The sequence below is a fragment of the Scyliorhinus canicula genome, chromosome 2 (assembly GCF_902713615.1).
Source record: "Scyliorhinus canicula chromosome 2, sScyCan1.1, whole genome shotgun sequence".
Classification (NCBI taxonomy): Eukaryota; Metazoa; Chordata; class Chondrichthyes; order Carcharhiniformes; family Scyliorhinidae; genus Scyliorhinus; species Scyliorhinus canicula.
The window spans coordinates 87,721,204-87,744,431 of record NC_052147.1 but is presented as its reverse complement, the minus strand read 5'-3'; the positions used below and the strand labels follow the sequence as shown (position 1 = coordinate 87,744,431).

The 23,228-nt window shown below is 50.0% G+C and overlaps 1 protein-coding gene across 5 annotated transcripts in view; it reads left to right on the top strand.

Moving 5' to 3' along the window:
• Positions 1-525: 525 nt before the first annotated feature.
• The window catches only part of ptgr2 (prostaglandin reductase 2), a 96,456-nt gene continuing 73,753 nt past the window's right edge, over positions 526-23,228 (top strand). For 3 of the 5 annotated variants that reach the window (XM_038782207.1, XM_038782227.1, XM_038782190.1), the window contains exon 1: positions 526-597. The gene's annotated coding sequence lies outside the window, so the exon portion shown is untranslated. Of the gene's footprint in view, positions 598-14,430; positions 14,450-23,228 lie in introns of those variants that run through there. The other 2 variants (XM_038782218.1, XM_038782199.1) reach the window with 2 other exon arrangements.

Sequence of the window (23,228 nt, the reverse complement as noted above, 5' to 3'; positions counted from 1 at the left end):
CCTTTATGTCCAAAAAGGTTAGGAGGGGTTATTGAGTTACGGGGGTAGGGTGGAAGTGAGGGCTTGAGTGGGTCGGTGCAGACTCGATGGGCCGAATGGCCTCCTTCTGCCACTGTATGTTCTATGTTCCCTGTCACAGGGTTAAAATCCTCAAACACCCTCTCTGAGAGCACTTTTGGTGTTCCTACAACACCTGGACTGTAGGGGTTTAAGAAAGCAGTTCACCCCACCTTCTCAAGGGCAGTTAGGGATGGGCAATAAATGCTGGCCTAGCCAGCGATTCCTGTATTCCATTAATTAATTAAAATACACTACAATGAGAAAGAGCAGCTATGCTACTTTTGTGATGTTGGTTGAGGGAGAAATATTGGTCAAGACACCGGGGAAAACGCCTTGGCTCCTCCCCTGACAATGCTATACGATCATGTTCCTCCGTCTGAGATGGCAGAAGAGGCCTGATCTCGACATTGCCCCTTTAAGAGGGTCCCGCCTTGAGCTGGAGTATTGCCCTTTTAACAAGGTGGCGCTCCACGCAGCTCGTATCCCTCCGCACGGAGTGAGTCGGCCTCTTGTGGAATTTGCGGGGGCGGTGGAGAAGTGAGTATCCCGGAGGAGAGGCGGTCAGGGCTCCGGTACAGGAGGCATCAGACCAAGTGGCAGCGACCGACATAGAAATAATGTTGTCCGCTTGCAGCAGGAACCTGGCCCCCCGCCACAAGCCATGGACCCTAACTCTGACCCCCCAACTGCCCTTCACTATAAACCTCCAGTGGACCCTGGGTCTGCCCCCCAACTCCCCTTCACTGTAACCTCCCAGTGGACCCGGACTCTGCCCCCAACTCCCCTTCACTGTAAACCTCCAGTGGACCCGGACTCTGCCCCCAACTCCCCTTCACTGTAAACCTCCAGTGGACCCGGACCTCTGCCCCCAACTCCCCTTCACTTGTAAACCTCCAAGTGGACCCGGACTCTGCCCCCAACTCCCCTTCACTGTAAACCTCCAGTGGACCCGGACTCTGCCCCCAACTCCCCTTCACTGTAAACCTCCAGTGGACCCGGACTCTGCCCCCAACTCCCCTTCACTGTAAACCTCCAGTGGACCCGGACTCTGACCCCCAACTGCCCTTCACTATAAACCTCCAGTGGACCCTGGGTCTGCTCCCAACTCCCCTTCACTGCCAACCTCGAGTGGACCCGGGGTCTGCCCCCAACCCTTAACTGTAAACCTCCAGTGGACCCGGACTCTGCCCCCAACTCCCCTTCACTGTAAACCTCCACTGAACTCTGGGTCTGCTTCCCAACCCTTCACTGTAAACCTCCAGTGGACCCGGACTCTGCCCCCAACTCCCCTTCACTGTAAACCTCCAGTGAACCCTGGGTCTGCCCCCCACCCCTTCACTGTAAACCTCCAGTAGACCCTGGGTCTGCCCCCCAACCCCCCTTCACTGTAAACCTCCAGTGGACCCAGACTCTGCCCCCAACTCCCCTTCACTATAAACCTCCAGTGGACCCTGGGTCTGCTCCCAACTCCCCTTCACTGCCAACCTCGAGTGGACCCGGGGTCTGCCCCCAACCCTTAACTGTAAACCTCCACTGAACTCTGGGTCTGCTTCCCAACCCTTCACTGTAAACCTCCAGTGGACCCGGACTCTGCCCCCAACTCCCCTTCACTGTAAACCTCCAGTGAACCCTGGGTCTGCCCCCCACCCCTTCACTGTAAACCTCCAGTGGACCCTGGGTCTGCCCCCCAACCCCCCTTCACTGTAAACCTCCAGTGGACCCGGACTCTGCCCCCAACTCCCCTTCACTGTAAACCTCCAGTGAACCCTGGGTCTGCCCCCCCCCACCCCTTCACTGTAAACCTCCAGTGAACCCTGAGTCTGCCTCCTAACCCTTCACTGTAAACCTCCAGTGGACCTGGACTCTGCCCCCAACTCCCCTTCACTATAAACCTCCAGTGAACCCTGAGTCTGCCTCCCAACCCTTCACTGTAAACCCCGAGTGGACCCTGGGTCTGCCCCCCCAACTCCCCTTCACTGTAAATCTCCAGTGGACCCTGACTCTGCCTCCCAACCCTTCACTCTAAACCACCAGTGGACCAAACTGGACAACCCAGTTACCAACTGGCTCTGGAGAGGTTTGACCTTCAGGACACTGGCCTGATACTGACTAGTTAAAGTGTGGCTCGTGGTGTGAGCATGAGTCTCTTCTGTCACCCCACATCCTGCCTTGTGTACTGAGGTCAATTGTAGTAGAGAGCAGGGGACGCAGATTGAGGAGAAAGGAATAGAAGGGTAAATTGATCGTGTACAATGAAGTCTGCTGCAAGGAGACTCTTGTTTCCGGTCAGTAAATTGCAGAGTCTGGGGATTTACCCTCCAAACCTTCTGCTTTGTATGGTAAAGATACCTTTGAGTAAGGTGCTATCTAAAGTTTAGAATAATTAGTATGTGTACCCAAAAAGTTCAATACTATGCAGGATGTTTTATATATTTGAATATTTTGAATAATGAGAAACTGCAAAATGTTGGCATTCGGAAGGTCTGCGAGCCCTTGTACAGGTATCAGACAATTAACAGCAAACAGGAAAGCAAATGGCATGTTGGCTTTTATTACAAATGGATTGGAGTATAAATATGTATTACTGCATTAGGCAGTGCGAAGCCACACTGTGCACTGTATTGTGCAGTTTTGATCTCCTAACTTTTAAATTTTTTCCAATTAAGGGGCAATTTAATGTAGCCAATCCACCTACCTTGCACACCTTTGGGTTGTGGGGGTGAGACCCCCTCGGACACGGGGAGAATGTGCAAACCCCACACAGACAGCGATCCGGGGCCTGGATTAAACCCAGTCCTGTAGCCATCTGAGATGGCCACTTGCAAAGGATTATGGGAATTATGGCCAACCCCAGGACTCGGATAGATACAGACCTTCTGTGTATTTGAAACGCAGGTAGCTAGACCTGATCGAAACCCCCCGCTCGTTTGCATTTAATGGCCCATTCCCCAGAACAATAGGACTCCAAGAAACTGGTACAGCCACAGACTGATCGGCGCCACTCCCTTTACTCAAAAGAGCCCAACTGCCAAGGTCAATGACCCCCAAGGACCCGCCCAGCCACCAAGGCACCTGCCCCATTATTGGCCAAAATCGAAGGCAGTGATCAGAGCCCTGTCGAACTATTAGGTCTAAGATCAAGAGCCGCCCTAAAGAGCGCGAAATCCCAGAGGGATAAAAGGGGACACAGCCCTGTGTTCTGCCTCTTTTGGACCTGGCCTGTGCCCATACCAACTGCAGCATAATGACCAGACAGCCAAGTTCAAGACCAACGGGCAGCATGGTAGCATGGTGGTTAGCATAAATGCTTCACAGCTCCAGGGTCCCAGGTTCGATTCCCGGCTGGGTCACTGTCTGTGCGGAGTCTGCACGTCCTCCCCGTGTGTGCGTGGGTTTCCTCCGGGTGCTCCGGTTTCCTCCCACAGTCCAAAGATGTGCGGGTTAGGTGGATTGGCCATGCTAAATTGCCCTTAGTGTCCTAAAAATAGACGGGGGTTACTGGTATAGGGTGGATACGTTGGCTTGAGTAGGGTGATCATTGCTCGGCACAACATTGAGGGCCAAAGGGCCTGTTCTGTGCTGTACTGTTCTATGTTCTATGTTCAACGATCGCTACCTGACAGATGAGCCCAGCAGAGACCGAGCCACTTCTTCAAACCAGCCACGTGAGATCAAAATAAAGGCCTAATCCATCTGCACAGTGCCGGTCGCCCTGTAGCTGATAGGTTTAATTGGTAGTAGATATTATGTTTGCATGTCAAAGTAATCCTTGTGTGTGTAAATAAACCATCTTTTGAACTGACTAACTGGTTGTGTGGTCGTTCACCGAGATAAATAGAAATACCCACAGTATTGGCGACGCTGTTGGGACATAAGATCATATTATAAACAGAGCCTCATTATTAAAAAGGGCAACAGTCCTCGGTGCTGTGAGGCAGCAGTGCTAACCACTGCACCACTGTGTCAGCCTTTGATCTCCTGATTTAAGGAAGGGTTACTTTCCCTCGAGTGAGTGGCATGACAGTTCACTGAAATGGTTCCTGGAATGAGGGATTGTTCTTTTTGAAGAGAGATTGAGTTGACTAGGCTGATATTATCTGGAGTTTAAAGGAATGAGGGGGAGATTTAAATGAAACATGAAATTCTTCAAGGACTTGGCAGGGTTGGAGCCAAGAGAAAGTTCCCCCTTTCTGGGAAATCTAGAACACAGGATCACAGTCTCAGAAGAAGGGATTGGACATTTAAAATTGAGTCGAGGAGAACCTCTTCATTAAGGGTTGTGAATCTTTGGAATACTGTATCCCAGAGAACCCCTGAAGCTCCATCACTGAATATATTTCCGAGAGAGGTTGATAGATTTTTGGGTGCTAAAAGCCGCAGGGACAATGTGGGCAGATCAAGTTAAAATTAGCCATGATCTTATGGAATGGTGAAGGAGCCTCGAAGGACGAGATGCTCGGATCGTGGCCTGAACATCACCCTCCTGCTTGCCACTCATAACCCTTGATACCCTTTTGGATTAAAAATCTGTCTAACCAGCCTTCATTGCTTTCTGGGGAAGGGAATTCCAAACACTAACAATGCACTGAGAGAAGAAATTCCTCCTCATCTCCATCTTAAATGGGAGACCTTTGTTTTTGAAACTGCATTCTTGTAATTCTAAATTCCCCTGAGTGGAAGTATCCTCACAGCATCTAACCTGGAAAGCCCCATCAGAATCTTTTCTGTTTAAATAGGCTCACCTCAAATTCTTCAAAACCTCAATGTGTGTAGGCCAGCCTGCTCAACCTTTCCTCATAATAAACCCCTTCCTCCCAGGAATCTGCCTGTCGAACACCTTCTGACCTGCCTCCATTGCAAGTTTATCTCTCCAATAAGCAAGCCAGAACAGTAATTTCTTTTTAAAATAATCTTTATTGTCACAATCTTTGCGTTAACACTGAAATGAAGTTATTGTGAAAAGCCCCGAGTCGCCACACTCTGGTGCCTGTTCAGGTACACGGAGGGAGAATTTGGAATGTCCAGTTCACCTAACAGCATGTCTTTCGGGACTTGTGGGAGGAAACCAGAGCACCCGGAGGAAATTTGCGCAGACACGGGGAGATAGTGACCCAAGCTGGGAATCGAACCTGGGACCCTAGTGCTGTGAAGCAATGTTGCCTTTTTTACCTCATGTAAATATGGCAATCAATGAGGTTGCCCTTCTTTCTTTGGATATCAATATTATATTGCTCAGAGTCGCCAGGTATCAAATGATACCACCACAAGGTTCAACCGAGTATCGATCAAAGAGCCAAACACCAGTTAGTTAGTTCAAGACCAAGGGTACTTTATTTACACACACAATTGAGGGCAGAACGGTGGCACAGTGGGTTAGTCCTGCAGCCTCACGGCGCCGAGGTCCCAGGTTCGATCCCGGCTCTGGGTCACTGTCCGTGTGGAGTTTGCACATTCCCCGTGTTTGCATGGGTTTCGCCCCCACAACTCAAAGATGTGCAGGGTAGGTGGATTGACCACGCTAAATTGCCCCTTAATTGGGAAAAATGAATTGGGTACTCTAATTTTTTTTAAAAACTTACACACACAATTAATCATGCAACATAGGTGTATATCAACTATGACAACCTGTCCTTAACTTCAGGCACCCGGCTTAGGTCAGAGGAACAGTGGCTGTTGTTCGATTCTGGGTCTATCGGGTCTGTAGAAATAACTGCTGCTCAGCTGCGCTCATCTGTCTGGTAGCGGGTGTTGAACTTGAACTTGCAGGGCAGCATGGTGGCACAGTGGTTAGCATTGCTGCCTATGGCGCTGAGGACCCGGGTTCGAATCCCGGCCCTGGGTCACTGTCCGTGTGGAGTTTGCACATTCTCCCCGTGTCTGCGTGGGTTTCGCCCCCACAACCCAAAAGATGTGCATGTTAGGTGGGTTGGCCACGCTAAATTGCCCCTTAATTGGAAAAAATAATTGGGTACTCTAAATTTATTTAAAAAAAGAACTTGAACTTGCTTCTGCAGTGGTGGTGCTGCAGTTGGAAGTTGACGTTGCCGGAGCGCCAGGTCCAAGAGAGGCCGAACATATGGTGGTCTCTCTCTTTATCCTTGGGGGTCTTTGCACTCTTTTGGGTGTCCAGTCCCCACTGGTTTGGACCCCACTAATTGGGTAATTCTTGATCACTGTGTTCGATTTGAACCAATAAAGGGGCGGGTGCCTTGATGGCCGGCCATTTCCTAAGCGGCCATTGACCCTGTTGTTCGTGCTTCCTGAGTACAGGGAGTGGTGCCGGAATGTCTGGGAGTATATCGGTTGCTCAAGTATCAGTCCTTTGGCGGAGATGGGTCATCAAAATGCTAATCAGTTGGGGTTTCGATACCCTCTGGATTCTTCGCTCACAAATATACATTCAGGCTCTGAGCCTGCCTGAACCTTGCATTGGCCATTTTTCCCGTTATGCTTTGCGACCGTCCATGTTCGTTATTGTTAGTGGCCATCCCAGATGGCTACAGCAACAATGCTAACCATTGTGCTACCGTGCTGCCCCTGCACACTACTTTGGGTGCGGTCTCACCAATGCCTTGCACAGATGTAGCAACACTTCCCCACTTTTATACTCCACCCCTACTGCAATAAAGGCCAATATTCCGTTTGCCATCCTAATTTCTTGCTCCACCTGCAAGTGACTTCTTGTGATTCATGTTCGTGGCCTCTCTACCCCAGATCCCGCTCTACTGCCGTGTTCTGTATTCTCTCTCCATTTAAGTAATGTTCTATTTTGCGATATTCCCTTCAAAATGGACAACCTTCCATTTCCCACAATACACTCCCATCGGGCAAATGTTTTGCCCACACTATCTTATTTGCAAACCCTTTGTATCCTCTTCAGAACTTGCTTTCCTACTTTATGCCATCAGCAAATTTGGTGACAATCCTTCATCCAAGTCATTTGTACAGACTGTGGATGGTTGAGGCCCCAGCTGTCGCACTCCACTAGTTACAGGTTGCCAACCCAATAATCCAATTACCCCAACACTGTTTCCTGACAGTTATTCAATCCTCTATCTATGTTAATGTATTACCCTGATACCATGGGTTCTTGTGCAGTTCTCTTTTGTATGCCACCTTATCAAATGCCTTTTGGATATCCAAATACTCTAGATCTATTGGTTCCTCTTTATCTAACCTGCTTGTTACATCCTCAAAGAACTCAATTCGAATTGTCAAACATGAAATACTAATTAATAAAACCATGTTAATTCTTCATGAGTCTTAGAATCCATAGACTCCCGATAGTGCAGAAGTAGGCCATTTGGCCCATCGAGTGCTCCGAAAGAACACCTCACCTAGGCCCAATCCTCCACTCAATCCCTGCAACCCCACCTAACCTGCACATCTTTGGACTCTAAGGGTCAATTGATCATGGCCAGTCCACCTACCCTTTTGGACACTAAGGGGTAATTTATCATGGCCAATCCACCTAACCTGCGTATCTTTGGACTGTGGGAGCAAACCGGAGCACCCGGAGGAAATCCACGCAGACATGGGGAGAACGTGCAAACTCCACACAGTCACCCGAGGCTGTAATTGAACCCAGGACCCCGACGCTGTGAGGCAGCAGTGCTTTTTAAAAAAATGTATTTCATGACAGACCTGAATCAAAAGAAGCTACAGTGAATAAACACCCTGGGAAACGTACTTCCCAGCAATCAACTACATAGTCTGTACAGATCACACACACACACACACACACACACACCCCCCCTCCCCCCCTCGTGCAGAGCCCCTTAACTCATACTTTACCTTCTCCAACCGCTGGAAGTCGTACAGGTCACCCAACAAAGCCGCTCCCCCCAGTGGCGATGCCGACCGCCACTCCAGTAAAATTTGCCGCCGTGCAATCAGAGATGTGAAGGCCACGACATCGGCCTTCCTCCTCTCCATGAGCTCCGGTTTCTCTGAAACCCAAAAAATTTGCCGCCGTGCAATCAGAGATGTGAAGGCCACGACATCGGCCTTCCTCCTCTCCATGAGCTCCGGTTTCTCTGAAACTATCCTGGCTAAGACCACAAACACTCCTGCCCAGAATCTTCCCAATTTTTCACAACCCCAAAAGATGTGCACAGGATTCATGGCCCCCGCCCACACCTCTCACACTCATCTGCTACCCCCTGAAATAATCCACTCATTCTCGCCTGAGTCATATGCACCCTGTGCACCACCTTAAACTGTATCAGGCTCATCCTTGCAGAAGAGGAGGTCCCGTTTATCTTACGCAGTGCCTCACTCCATACTCCCCAATTGATCTCCCCTCCCAACTTAACTTCCTATTTCTCCTTGATCTACACCACCCACTCTCCTTCCTGCTCGCCCATCCCCTTGTATATATCCCCAATTCTTCCCTCCCTTTCCACATCCGGAAGCAGCAGTCCCTCCAGCAGGGTGTATCCCGTCAACCTAGGGAACCCCCTCCAGACATTTTGCGCAAAGTCCCTAACCTGCAGATACCTGAACTCACTCCCTCTCGGCAGCTCTACCCTCTCAGCTCCTCCAGAATGGTAAACCCATCCTCCAAATACAGATCCATCACCTTGACCAGCTCCACTTCCCGCCACCCTGTGAGGCAGTGTATATTTATTGAGATTTTAGGAGTCATCGCAACAAAACCAGGAGAATAATATAGCACAGAAAGTAAAGTACAGGCTCAACGTACTTGAATACAGAGGGGGACAGGAGAACAACAGTACAACTGGGTTAATACAATCATTAGGCATAACTTGATACCACAAAAAGCTCCACCAGAGAGCAAGGCAGAAACGGGATAAGACCATGAAAACATGGTAAAATGGTGCAATTGCTCACATTTACCACGAGAGTTCAGGATAGATTTTTCACGCCATGTTGGGTGTGCACGAATATATATCCCCCTCGACTCCAGAGGCACCAGTGACCCACCGCAACCTCCTCTCCTCAGATACCAGACCCATTTGCACCCATGCAGGAACTGCCCTTAAAACAAAGGAAACATACACCAAAACTACGTGAGAACCCCACCCCTAAAAGGGTGTTACATATATATCACACAATGCAACATAACCCCAGTCTCAGACACAATACAGAATCAACATCATTCCATATATTTATACAGAGAGGACCAGCACCAACATGAATTATGATCCAATTTGAATTTGAATCAGTGCCGTCCACACCTCCCAAGAAAAACAAGAAGGAAGGAGAACTACCAGCAGTGGTTCACAGGATAACAAAAGATCAGGATCCTACCAAAGGTCCGTATTCCCCCGGCGTACAGCCATCACCCATTAATGAAGAACAGAACAAACTGCTCTTTGAAACAAGAAAGCATCCCGACCATTAGGTGGGGCAATAGGATAACATTCAAAGTACAGGACTTAACTCAACGCCAGGCCCCAGTGTACAGAATAAGCAAAACCCAGGCTCTCAGAATGCCTCGAAGCAGTACCTTCGAGAAGGGAGAATCTCCTGGGGGCACCAGGATACCAACCATAGCACTGGACCTGGCTTAGCCCAGTGCACTGACGCACAGGAAACAGGAGCTCCAGGACCTCTAGCACAGCCCCAGGACCTCCAGCACACTCCAAAACCTGCACCCCAGGCAATAATGCACCTCACCAACCCCACCCAGGGCACTCATTTATCCTAAAAAAATGATTACGCCAGCACCAGCTGGGAAGACCCCTTCACTGAAGAGAAGAATCATCAAGACACCCAATAATTGGGAGCCCTGGGAGGGGGATCCGAATCCCTCCCGTACCCAGCACTATAAGGGGAACCTCCCATAAATGACAGGACCGGGATTTATAACACACTGCTCACTCAGATGAAGAGGAAAAGAAAAAGACCCGAAGGGAAGAATGTCCAAGCTGACCAAGGAATATTAGCCATCGGCCCACACTGCACACCATCACGAAAAGGATATTAAGGGGCATGACAGCATAGCCTCATCAGAGACACAAACACAGGGAAAACCCACCCGCAACAAGGAGGACACTCAGGAAACTTCCATAAAGACCACTTGGAGGAGGGCACCGAACTCCTAAATATCAGTGAGGACTTAAATAACCCTACCACTCAACTCCACACCAATCAACCACCCGTCACCCTGGTGGCTCCACTCATCTTCATCATAAAGGAGTTAAAGGGTGTTGAAAAAGCACTTCTGACGGCTTCCGGTGGCAGCATGTAGGGTCTCTGGTTTTTGGACTTTTATGTTCGGTTTCAGGGTAGTTTTTGGATGAGCTGGTGTGGGAAGTCATAAGGAGGTTGGGAATGGCAAAGTCCCAGAAGAAAGGTCTTGGGAAGAAGGGGGCGAGCAGACGTCTGCCGGCGTGTGCTGCTGTGAGTCCCAGAGGAAGAAAGATGGTGGTGGCTGGATCGGGGGGTGGGGCTGCTCCCCTCACGGTTGAAACTTTGACCAAGGTGATGTCAGTGGAGTTTGAAAGACTGTTTGAAAGGGGGTGGGGGGTGGGCGCAGACAGAACGGTGAGGGGTTGGGGGACTGGTGAAAAGAGCAAGAGTTTTTGTGCATTTGAAGAGTTTAAAAGCTGATGTGGTGATTCTGCAGGAAACCATGTGAGGGTAAAGGACCAGATGAGGCTTAGGAAGGGATGGGTGAGCCAGGTGTTTCATTTGGCATTTGATAGTCGAGCTCGGGGGGTGGCAGTCTTGGTGGGCAAGCGGGTGAGGTTCCAGATGGAGAGGTGCCAGGTGGAGTAGTTATTTGATGACGGTGTTGGAGAAATGTGGGATTGGGCCGAAGTTTGTGGCATGGGTGCAGCCATTGTACAAGGAACCGATGGCGAACGTGTGCACGAATAGTATGAATGGAGGGTACTTTGCATTGCACCGGGGTATGAGTCAGGGATGTCCCATGGCCTCCCTTCTGTTTGCATTGCCGGCAGAGCCCTTGGCCATTGCGCCAAGGTGCTTGGGATTGTGGAAGGGGCTAATGAGGGGGCGTGGAGCACAGGATGTCCTTAAGGGGGCAGCACGGTAGCATTGTGGATAGCACAATCGCTTCACAGCTCCAGGGTCCCAGGTTCGATTCCGGCTTGGGTCACTGTCTGTGCGGAGTCTGCACATCCTCCCCGTGTGTGCGTGGGTTTCCTCCGGGTGCTCCGGGTTCCTCCCACAGTCCAAAGATGTGCAGGTTAAGCGGATTGGCCATGATAAATTACCCTTAGTGACCAAAATTGCCCTTAGTGTTGGGTGGGATTACTGGGTTATGGGGATAGGGTGGAGGTGTTGACCTTAGGTAGGGTGCTCTTTCCAGGAGCCGGTGCAGACTCGATGGGCCGAATGGCCTCCTTCTGCACTGTAAATTCTATGAAATGCAGATGACTTGTTGCATATTTCGGAGCCGAGCTCTTCAGTGGGGAGCATAATGGGGTTGCTTCAGAGAATTGGGACTTATTCAGGATATAAAGTGAGTAATTTATGGTCCCCCCTTCAGGTGTGGGGGCGGGGGTGGGGGGGGGGGGGGGCGCTGCCATCGCGTCTGGCAGCATCTCACTTTAGGTATTTGGGGGTGCAGGTGACGTGGGACTGGGAAGGTCTCCAGAAGTTCAATTTTACTAGCTGACTTGCTGAGGTGGGACAATCTCCCTCTGTCATTGGCGGGCTGGTTACAGACAAGTAAAGATGAAGATGAGATAAAGAGGAAGAGTTGGGGGTGGCCCTGGAGGAGGGACTGTGGTGTGGGGTACTGGGGAGGGTAAATGCCTTGACTTTGTGTGCGAGCCTGGGGCTGATACAGCTGAAGGTAGTCCACACCTTACAAGTCTAGGATGAGCCAGCTGTTCGCAGGGGTGGAGGATGTCTGTGAGCAATGTGGGAGGGGTCTAGTGAACCATGTACATATATTTTGGTCCTGCCCGAAGCTGGAAAGGTTTTGGAGGACGGTGTTTAGCACCATCTCACAGGTTTCACATGTGGATGTGGAGCCCGGTCCCCTAGAGGCCATATTCGGGGTGTCGGCCAGCCGAAGCTCCAGGTGGGTGCAGGGGGCAGATGTTTTAGCCTTTGCCTCGTTGATCGCTCGCAAGTGGGTCTTATTGAGGTGGAGGTCAGTCTCTCCACACCGTACCTCAGCGTGGCGTGGGACCTGCTGGAGTTTCTGACCCTGGAAAAAGTGAGATTTTCTCGGGGGGGGGGGGGGGGGGGCAAATGATGGGTTCTACGATAGTTGGGTTTTGTTTATTTTGATTTTTGGGGAGTCGGTTGCCGTTGACTGCTGAGGGAGGGGGGAGTTAGGGACAGTCGGGGCTTTGTGGGTTAAGGGGTTTTTAAATGTTGAAAAAATTTTGAAATGAAAGAACTTTTTTAAAAAATAAAAAGCACGCCCCATAACCACAAAGATTAAAGCACATAATAAAAAGGAGTAAAGCTGTGCACAGACCACATTTCACACAATCGACTCAATATGGCTTTTGCTGGAACAGGATAACAGGCGACTCGCCCTCGTGCTCACACCTTGCACGCCCTCGTTGGAGAAAAGACAACAATAAATAATCAACATCCAGGATTATAGAAGAACTACAGAACTGCCCCACCGGGGCAGCACAGTGGCACAGTGGTTAGCACTGCTGACTCACGGCACCGAGGACCTGGGTTCAATCCCGGGTCTGGGTCACTGTCCGTGTGGATTTTGCACATCTCCCCGTGTTTGCGTGGGTTTCGCCCCCACAGCCCAAAGATGTGCAGGGTAGGTGGATTGGCAACGCTAAATTGCCCCTTAATTGGGTACTCTAAAAATTTTTAAAAGGGTAACAGCATCTATGTTGCTCAAGGCCAAAGCAGGACAGGATCATAAAACACTTGGAATCTCGAGAGGATACCAATGAACGAAGCACCTTCACTTCCAGCATGCTGCCGCCCCGACGCCCAAGTGACCCCGACGGTGGGGTATAACTCGACAATGTCGGCCACCTCCAAACCCTCGTGGTCGCCACCAATCTCACAAAGATACCTCGCAAAGATAAACTGGGGCTGTTTAGCTCAAGGGCTAAACCGCTGGCTTTGAAAGCAGACCAAGACAAGCCAGCAGCACGGTTCGATTCCCGTAACAGCCTCCCCGAACAGGCGCCGGAATGTGGCGACTAGGGACTTTTCACAGTAACTTTATTTGAAGCCTACTCGTGACAATAAGCGATTTTCATTTCATTTTAATTCCTCAGTGAGCTCGAAACACCTGCACCACGAAGCCGAGATCCTCATCCAGAACAACATTCTCAATGCTGGCCATCATCCCGGTGCACACAGCGCCGTGGAGTGAAGGCCTGCTCACTGGCGACAGCCCCACCCAAGCCCCTCCAACCGCCATGGTCAAACAAGGATTCTTCACGATTTAAATCAGCTCCTCACCACAGAACTCCAGTCAGGATCAACCAGAGACATAGTGCAAGACATATATCCCCAAAAATAATAGATTAAACGACGAGCAGAGACAGAATTCGTGAAAACACAGCCTCTCCTGCGCTCACATCACGTGATCTCCTCGTTTCCAGACTTTTTGAAAGACCTGTCCAGTGACTCCCATTTCCTTTGAACAGACCAAACACAGGCTGGATGACTGCTTTGCGGAATGCCTTCACTCAGTCTGCAGGCATGATTCGGCATTCTGTTGCTCACCATTGCAATTTACCATCTCGCTCTCGGCCTGCTGCAGTGTTCCAGTGAACCCCAATGCAAGCTGGAGGAACAGCCCCATCTTTCGACTCGGCACTTTCACAGCCTTCTGGACACAACATCTGAGTTCAACAACTTTAGACCATGAAGGAGGGTCGTGGAGCGATCAGTTCTGGCGTTCCCGATCGCGGGAAGAAGTTCCCACACTGCTGCCACCGGCTTTTAAGAATGCCGGCCGCGGGGCAGTCCCCGATTGGTTGCAGCGTTTGAGGGGGCGGCAGCCCGAGGCTGGGCTGTGTGCTGGTCACCGCGCGCAGAGCGGGGGCGTTTGCGGAATGGGCTGGCGGGCTAACAGTGGTGGCCCCAGCTTGGAATTCCGCTCTATTGCACTGCTCGGCTTGTCCCCCGCCAACGATCAGAGATATCCAACCTGCGGCTACTTGGTCAATCCCTTCAAAGGCCAGCACAATGTCTGTTTGCACTCCCACAATGGTAAGTATTAGTCGGGAAGTGGTCTGTGACTGGGGTGGATATAGTGAGAGGAAGCCAGGCCAGGTTTGTCAGAATACTGATTAAATGAGGCCAGTCAATAGGGCTGACAGAGGTGAACACTGGAAGAAACCTAGTCATCACTTTGTGTCGACACTCTCTGCAAACCAGGAAGTAAGTGCTTTTGGTGAGAATGGAGCAGGAGGTTACTTGGATGTTTGGATAGTGCAATGCAGTGGAACCAGTAAGAAACAGTGTGAAATTGTGTGTGTTTGACAAGTTACTTCATCTCCTCTAAAGTCGTAGTTTGTAAAGTAAAAATAAGATTGTACTTTTTACGATAATTGGTTAAATTTCTAAAGAAATGGGAATATATTTAAAACGAAGTTTAGGATGTAAGGATGCACATGTTCAGCTGAAGTTGTTATCATTTTTAGCAGTAAAAAGTCATAAATTTGGAAAAATTAGGTGTGAGAATAAAGTTTCAAAGTAAAAAAAGAATGCTGGTCTAGACCGCCCTTTAAATATGAACGATGAGCCTTTCTGCCAAAGGCAGCAGTAGAGAGAAGGTCACATGCCCAGCACGTCAATGCTTTGAGTGCAAAATCATAGAGATGAGATTCTTCCATTTTGTAGCTGTCAGCAAGCAAGCAACAGGACTGTGTGAAGAACTGAAGATGGGTCATTTTGTAATAAGGTAGAGAGGGCCAAAGATACAAACAGAACAGGATCTCACAAGAGGGCAGCACGGTAGCATAGTGGTTAGCACAAATGCTTCACAGCTCCAGGGTCCCAGGTTCGAATCCCGGCTTGGGTCACTGTCGGTGTGGAGTCTGCACGTTCTCCCCGTGTCTGCGTGGATTTCCTCCGGGTGCTCCGGTTTCCTCCCACAGTCCAAAGATGTGCAGGTTAGGTGAATTGGCCATGCTAAATTGCCCTCAGGGTCCAAATTGCCCTTAGTGTTAGGTGGGGTTACTGGGTTATGGGGATAGGGTGGCGTATGGGCTTGGGTAGGGTGCTCTTTCCAAGAGCCGGTGCAGACTCGATGGACCGAATGGCCTCCTTCTGCACTGTAAATTCTATGAAATCTATGAAATAAGAGGGATCGTGAGGACTAAGCAGGCCCACCTGCCGCATTCAAAGTAAGCAATAATGGTGTGTCGCGAAGGTCGGCCGGCGTGGGTCGCGAACGTCAGCCGGCATGTCTCACGAACGTCGGCCGCATGGATCCCGAAGGTCCGCGGTTGATTACAAGTGGGTCCCGGGAACCGGGGAGTGGCGATTCTGGTCGGGAAAAATGTGTTGTTTGAGGCATCGGAGGTGGTGGCGGATAAGGGGGGTAGGTATGTTATGGTTAGGGGCAGGCTACAAGGAGAGAAGGTGGTACTGGCTAGTGTGTATGCCCCAGATTGGGACGATGCGGGCTTTATGAGGCGTATGTTGGGACGGATCCGGATCTGGAGGCGGGAGGTCTGATCATAGGGGGGGGACTTTAATACGGTGTTGGATCCTTCACTGGATCGGTCCAGCTCTAGGACGGGTAGGAGGCCGGCGGCGGCCAAGGTACTGAGAGGGTTTATGGATCAGATGGGTGGAGTGGATCCATGGAGGTTTGTGAGGCCGAGGGCACGCGAGTACTCTTTCTTCTCCCACGTACATAGGGTCTACTCTCGGATAGATTTCTTCGTGGCGAGTAGGGGACTGATTCCGAGAGTGGAGGAGGCCGAGTATTCGGCCATTGCAATCTCCGACCACGCTCCGCATTGGATAGAGTTGGAGATGGGAGAGGTGCGAGACCAACGTCCGTTGTGGCGGTTGGATGTGGGGTTGTTGGCGGAGGAGGAGGTGTGTAGGAGGGTCCGGTCAAGTATTGAGGGGTACCTTGAGGTGAATGATACGGGGGAGGTTCAGGTGGGGATGGTCTGGGAAGCCCTGAAGGCAGTAATTCGTGGGGAGCTGATATCCATCCGGGCACACAGGGAGAGGAGCGAGAGGGATAGACTGGTGGGAAAGATGCTGGAGGTGGACAGGAGGTATGCAGAGGCGCCAGAGGAGGGACTGTTGGGGGAGAGGCGCAGCCTGCAGGCTAAATTTGATTTGCTGACCACTAGAAAGGCACAGTGGAGGAAGGCACAAGGGGCAGTGTACGAACATGGTGAAAAGGCGAGTAGGATGCTGGCTCATCAGCTCCGTAAGCGGGATGCGGCTAAGGAGATTGCTGGAGTGAGAGACAAGAGTGGGAATGTGGTGCGGAAGTGGGTAGAGGTGAATGAGGTCTTCAAGGACTTTTACGGGGAACTGTACCGGTCGGAGCCAACGGGGGAGAGGAGGGGAATGGAGAGGTTCCTTGACAGGCTTTCTTTCCCGAAGGTGCAGGAGGAGAAGGTGGAGGGGCTGGGTGCGCCGATTGAGCTGGAGGAGCTGGTTGAGGGGATCGGGCAGATGCAGTCAGGGAAGGCACCGGGGCCGGATGGGTTCCCGGTGGAATTTTATAAAAAGTTTGTGGACCTAGTGGGCCCCTTGCTGGTGCGGACACTCAACGAAGAGTGGGAAGGGGGGACTTTGCCCCCGACGATGTCGCGGGCGCTGATCTCGTTAATTTTAAAGAAGGACAAGGACCCCCAGCAGTGTGGTTCATACAGGCCCATATCTCTCCTCAACGTGGATGCTAAGGTGCTGGCAAAAATCCTGGCCACCAGGATAGAGGACTGTGTGCCAGGGGTTGTGCACGAGGACCAGACAGGTTTTGTGAAGGTAAGGCAGCTGAACACGAATGTGCGGAGATTGCTGAATGTCATCATGATGCCGGCGATTGAGGGGGAGGCAGAGATAGTGGTGGCGCTGGATACGGCGAAGGCCTTCGATAGAGTGGAGTGGGGGTACCTATGGGAGGTGTTGGGGAGGTTTGGATTTGGTGAAGGGTTCATTAGATGGGTAAGGCTGCTATATGAGGCCCCGATGGCGTGCGTGGCCACGAATAGGAGGAGGTCGGAGTACTTCCGGCATTATCGAGGGACCAGGCAGGGTTGCCCCCTGTCCCCCTTGTTGTTTGCACTGGCAATCGAGCCGCTGGCGATGGCGTTGAGAGATTCAGAGAGGTGGAGAGGCTTGGTGCGAGGTGGAGAGGAACATAGGGTGTCGTTGTATGCCGATGACCTGTTACTGTATGTGGCGGACCCGGTGGGAGGGATGCCGGGAGTGATGGAGTTGCTAGCCGAGTTTGGGACCTTTTCAGGTTATAAATTAAACTTAGGCAAGAGCGAGGTGTTTGTGGTGCACCCAGGAGACCAGGGGGAAGAAATTGGTAGGCTCCCGCTTAGGCGGGCAGGGGAGAGCTTTAGGTACCTGGGGGTGCAAGTGGCCAGGGACTGGGGGACTCTCCACAAGCATAACTTTACCAGACTGGTAGATCAGATGGAGGAGGAGTTCAGGAGGTGGGACATGCTGCCATTGTCGTTGGCGGGGAGGGTACAGTCCGTCAAAATGACAGTGCTTCCGAGGTTCTTGTTCCTTTTTCAGTGCCTGCCCATATTTATCCCCAGGGCCTTCTTTAGGAGAGTGACCGGCAGTATTCTGAGCTTTGTGTGGGCACATGGGACTCCGAGAGTGAGGAGGGTGTTCCTGGAGCGAGGAAGGGATAGAGGCGGGCTGGCGCTGCCCAACCTTCTGGGGTACTATTGGGCAGCCAATGTGTCAATGGTGCGTAAATGGGTGATGGAGGGGGGAGGGGCGGCGTGGAAAAGAATGGAGATGGCATCATGTAGAGGTACGAGCCTGGGTGCCATGGTAACTGCACCGTTTCCGCTCTCCCCTAAGAGGTTTACCACGAGCCCGGTGGTGGCAGCGACCCTAAGAATCTGGGGACAGTGGAGACGGCATCGGGGGGAAACAGGGGGCTCGATGGAGGCTCCACTGGGTGGCAACCATCGGTTCATCCCGGGAAACACGGATGGGGGATTCAGGGGGTGGCAAAGGGCGGGCATCAGCAAATTGAGGGACCTGTTTATTGGCGGGAGGTTTGTGGGCCTGGGGGAACTGGAAGATAAATTTGGCCTTCCCCAAGGGAACATGTTCAGATACCTGCAGGTAAAGGCGTTTGCTAGGCGACAGGTAGAGGGATTCCCTTTGCTGCCCTCGCAGGGGACGATGGACAGAGTGCTTTCGGGGGTGTGGGTAGGAGAGGGGAAGGTGTCTGACATCTATAAGGTAATGCAGGAGGTGGAGGAGTCGCCAGTGGAGCTGAAGGCTAAATGGGAGGAGGAACTCGGGGAGCAGATAGAGGACGGGACTTGGGCGGAGGCCTTGGAGAGAGTCAACTCTTCCTCCTCATGTGCGAGGCTTAGTCTCATCCAATTTAAGGTGCTGCACCGGGCCCACATGTCCGGGACTAGGATGAGTAGGTTCTTCGGGGGTGAGGACAGGTGCACCAGGTGTTCGGGGAGTCCAGCGAATCATGCCCATATGTTCTGGGCATGCCCGGCACTGGAAGAATTCTGGAAGGGGGTGGCGGGAACGGTGTCGAGGGTGGTTGGATCCAGGGTCAAACCAGGGTGGGGACTCGCGATTTTTGGAGTTGCGGTAGAGCCGGGAGTGCAGGAGGCGAAAGAGGCCGGTGTCCTGGCCTTTGCGTCCCTAGTAGCCCGTCGAAGGATTCTGTTACAATGGAAGGATGCAAGGCCCCCAAGCGTGGAGACCTGGATCAGTGACATGGCGGGATTTATAAAATTGGAAAAGGTCAAATTTGCCCTGAGAGGATCAATACAAGGGTTCTATAAACGATGACAGCCTTTTCTGGACTTCCTGGCTCAGAGATAGGTAACTTGGTCAATAGCAGCAGCAACACGGGGTGGGGGGGGGGGGGGGGGGGGGGGTGCATTATTGTCGTGTTTATTCTGTAACTTTATAGTGTGTTAATTTGCGTTGTTGTTAAAATGCTGGGTTGTTCATGGGGATGGGGCGAATGTATATAATTGTTAATATTATTGTTATTTTCGGTATTTTACTAAGGTGCGTCAATGTTGTATAAAATCAAAATTTTTCAATAAAAATTATTTAAAAAAAAAAACAAGTGGGTCCCGGGAAAAAAAGTTTGAAAAACACTGCTCTAACCTATCCCTGACTTTTTTTTCCTCCACCTTTTCAAGTGCTTAAAATCCATCACTTTCCTACTTCTTCAGTTCTGAAGCAGGGACTCAAAACATTAACTCTGACTCTCTCTCCACAGAGGCTGCATGACCGACTTAGTTTTTCCAGCGCTTTCAATTTTTAATTCAGATTTCCAGCATCTGCAGCATTTTGCTTTTATTTTCGTCATATTTCTCTGTTCTATCTCCACAGTCCTGTAAATGTTTCTTTTTCAAGTCTGTATCCAGTTCACTTTTGAACTGGATTGGCCATGCTAAATTGCCCGTAGTGTAAGGTTAATGGGGGTATTGTTGGGTTACGGGTATACGGGTTACGTGGGTTTAAGTAGGGTGATCATTGCTCGGCACAACATCGAGGGCCGAAGGGCCTGTTCTGTGCTGTACTGTTCTATGTTCTATGAAAGTTATTGTTGAATCTGTTTTTTTAAATATAAATTTAGAGTACCCAATTATTTTTTCTTCCAAATTAAGTGTGGCCAACCCACCGACCCTGACAATCTTTGGGTTGTGGCGATGAGACCCACGCAGTCACGGGGAGAATGTGCAAACTCCACATGGACAGTGACCCAGAGCCAGGATCGAACCTGGGACCTCGGCGCTGTGAGATTGCATTGCCAACCACTGCGCCATCTCACAGCCCAAGGACACAGGTTCGATTCCAGTCTTGGGTGACTGTGTGGAGTTTGAACTTTCTTCAATGTCTGCATGTGTTTCCTCTGTGGGTTTCCTCCCACAGTCCAAACAAGTGCAGGTTAGGCAGATTGGCTATGATAAATTGCCCCTTACTGTCCAAAGATTAGGTGGGGTTGCGGGGTATTGGGCCTAGGTAGAGTGTTCTTTTGAAGGGTCGGTGCAGACTCAATGGGCCGAATGGCCTTCTGCACAGTAGGGATTCTATGAAGTATTTGCTACTTTTATTGCTTATAGTTTGTACGGTCTATATTTTGTGGTCTGTAGTTTGTAAGGACTATAATCTGTAGTGATGAGGACCAGGGAAGGAGGGCCCTAGAGTAATTGATATTATCTGATATTAAGCATCTTCCGAGGGACGTCACGGTGGCACAGTGGTTAGCACTGCTGCCTAAGGCGCTGAGGACATTCTCCCAGTATCTGCGTGGGTCTCACCCCGACAACCCAAAGATGTGCAGGTTAGGTGGATTGGCCACGCTAAATTGCCCCTTAATTGGAAAACTAAAAAAATTCAGCACCAAGGTACTGGTAACCCTAACCCTAACTCCGTTAGTGGAGTTGCCCGAGTTACAGAGACTGCCTTCGCCATTTTCTCCACCGACGAGCTCCAAGAGGCCTCCGACTCAGTCGACAAACTTCTACTTTCAGGCTTTTCCCCCTGGGTTTTCAAGGCAACTCATCTATGTAGGTACCATATCCTATTAAACAGGTGGGTTTTTAAACAAAAATCTCCCCTGAAACTTAGCAAAAAGGACTAAAATAACAGTACATTAGCGGGAGCCACCTTGTGCTCGTCTTTCCCCTACATAATGCCACCAGAAGTCGGTTAAAGAGGAAATTAACACAATAGTGAGGAAGTATATTAGCTCCGACAATGTGGAATCTGTGTAGAGCTGAGAAACACTAAGAGACAAAAAACGTTAGTGGGGATTGTGTACAGAACCCCAAACTGTAATGTTGATGTTGGAGATGGCACTCAACAGGAAATTAGTCACACATGTGATAAAGGGACATCTGTAATTATGGGTGATTTTAATCTGCATATAGATTGGGAAAATTAAATTAGTCACAATACCTTTGAAGATGAATTCCTTGAATGTATACAGGATGGTTTTCTGGACCAATACGTTGAGGAATCAAGTAGAGAACAGGCCAACCTAGACTTGGTATGGTGTAATGAGAAAGGATCAAGGGCAGCACGGTAGCCTTGTGGATAGCACAATTGCTTCACAGCTCTAGGGTCCCAGGTTCAATTCCGGCTTGGGTCACTGTCTGTGTCGAGTCTGGACATCCTCCCCGTGTGTGCGTGGGTTTCCTCCGAATGCTCCGGTTTCCTCCCACAGTCCAAAGATGTGCAGGTTAGGTGGATTGGCCATGATAAATTGCCCTTAGTGTCCAAAATTGCCCTTAGTGTTGGGTGGGGTTACTGGGTTATGGGGATACGGTGGATGTGTTGACCTTGGGTAGGGTGCTCTTCCCAAGAGCCAGTGCAGACTAGATGGGCCGAATGGCCTCCTTCTGCACTGTAAATTCTATGAATAATTGGCAATCTAGTTGTGTTAGACCCCTTGAGGATAAACAACTATAATATGATAGAATTTTTCATCAAGATAGAGAGTGACATAGTTGTTCTAAGGCTAGGGTCCTGAATCTTAATAAAGGAAAAAGATGTGCGATAGAGAACATCCAATCCGGCTGCATCACAGCCTGGCATGGCAACTGCTCAGTCCAAGATCGCAAGAACCTGCAGACTGTGGTGAACTCAGTCCAACGCATCACACAAACCTGCCACCCCCACATTGATTCTGTATACACCACTCGCTGCCTCAGGAAGGCAGACAGCATTATCAGAGTGCCCTCCCTCCCAGGCATTGCCTTCTTCCAGACCCTTCCATCAGGCAGAAGGTACAGAAGTCTGAAGACTCGCACATCCAGACATAGGAACAGCTTCTTCCCCACAGCTACAAGACTCCTCAACGACTCCCCCTCGGACTGATCTGGTCCCTGTAAGAACACTATTCACGACGCCCTATGCTGCTCTTGCTCATGTATTTGCTTTGTTTGTTTGTTTGGCTCCTTGTTCCGCACTGTAACCAATCACTGTTTTGTCGATGTACCGTTTGTCAATGTTCCCTGTTGATTATTCCTGTGTCTACTGTGTACGTTCCTCCGCCGCAGAAAAACACTATTGAAATTGATTTCCCTTTCATAAATCCATGCTGACTCTGTCCGATCCTGCCACTGTTTCTAGGGCTTAAGTACTCTGAGATGTAGATTATCAGGCCTTCTATCCCATCAATTTCCCCAACACCATTTCCCCACTGATTCCCATCAGTTCCTTCTTCCCACTAACTCTATATTCCCCAACACTTCTGGTATGTTATTTGTGTTCTCCTTCGTGATGACAGAACCAAAGTATGTATTTAGTTGGTCAGCCATTTCTTTGTCCCCCATTATAAATTCCACTGTTTCTGACTGTAAGGGACCGACATTTGTCTTCACCAATCCTTTTCTCTTCACAAACCTAAATAAACTTTTACAGTCAGTAAAGTTCCCCGCAAGCTTACGCTCGTACTCTCTTGACCCCATCTTAATCAATCCAATGGTCTTCCTTTGCTGAATTCTAAACTATTTCCAATCCTCAGGTCTGTTGATTTTCCTGGTCAATTTGTATACTTCTTCCTTGGATCTAATACTACCTCTAATTTCCCTTATAAGTCATGGTTTGGCTGCTTTTCCCATTTTATTTTTGCGCCAGACAGGAATGAACAATTGTTGCATGCACTCCTTGAATGTTTGCCATTGCATATCCACTGTCATCCCTTTAAGTAATGTCTCCCAATCAATCATAGACAACTCAGGCCTCATACCATTTGATTTAATTTTGATTTGATTTGATTTATTGTCTCGTGTACCAAAGTACAGTGAACAGTATTTTTCTGCGGCGGAGGAACGTACACAGTAGACACAAGAATAATCAACAGGGAACATTGACAAACGGTACATCGACAAAACCGTGATTGGTTACAGTGCAGAACAAGGAGCCAAACAAACAAACAAACAGCAAATACGTGAGCAAGAGCAGCATAGGGCGTCGTGAATAGTGTTCTTACAGGGAACAGATCAGTCCGAGGGGGAGTCGTTGAGAAGTCTTATAGCTGTGGGGAAGCAGCTGTTCCTATGTCTGGA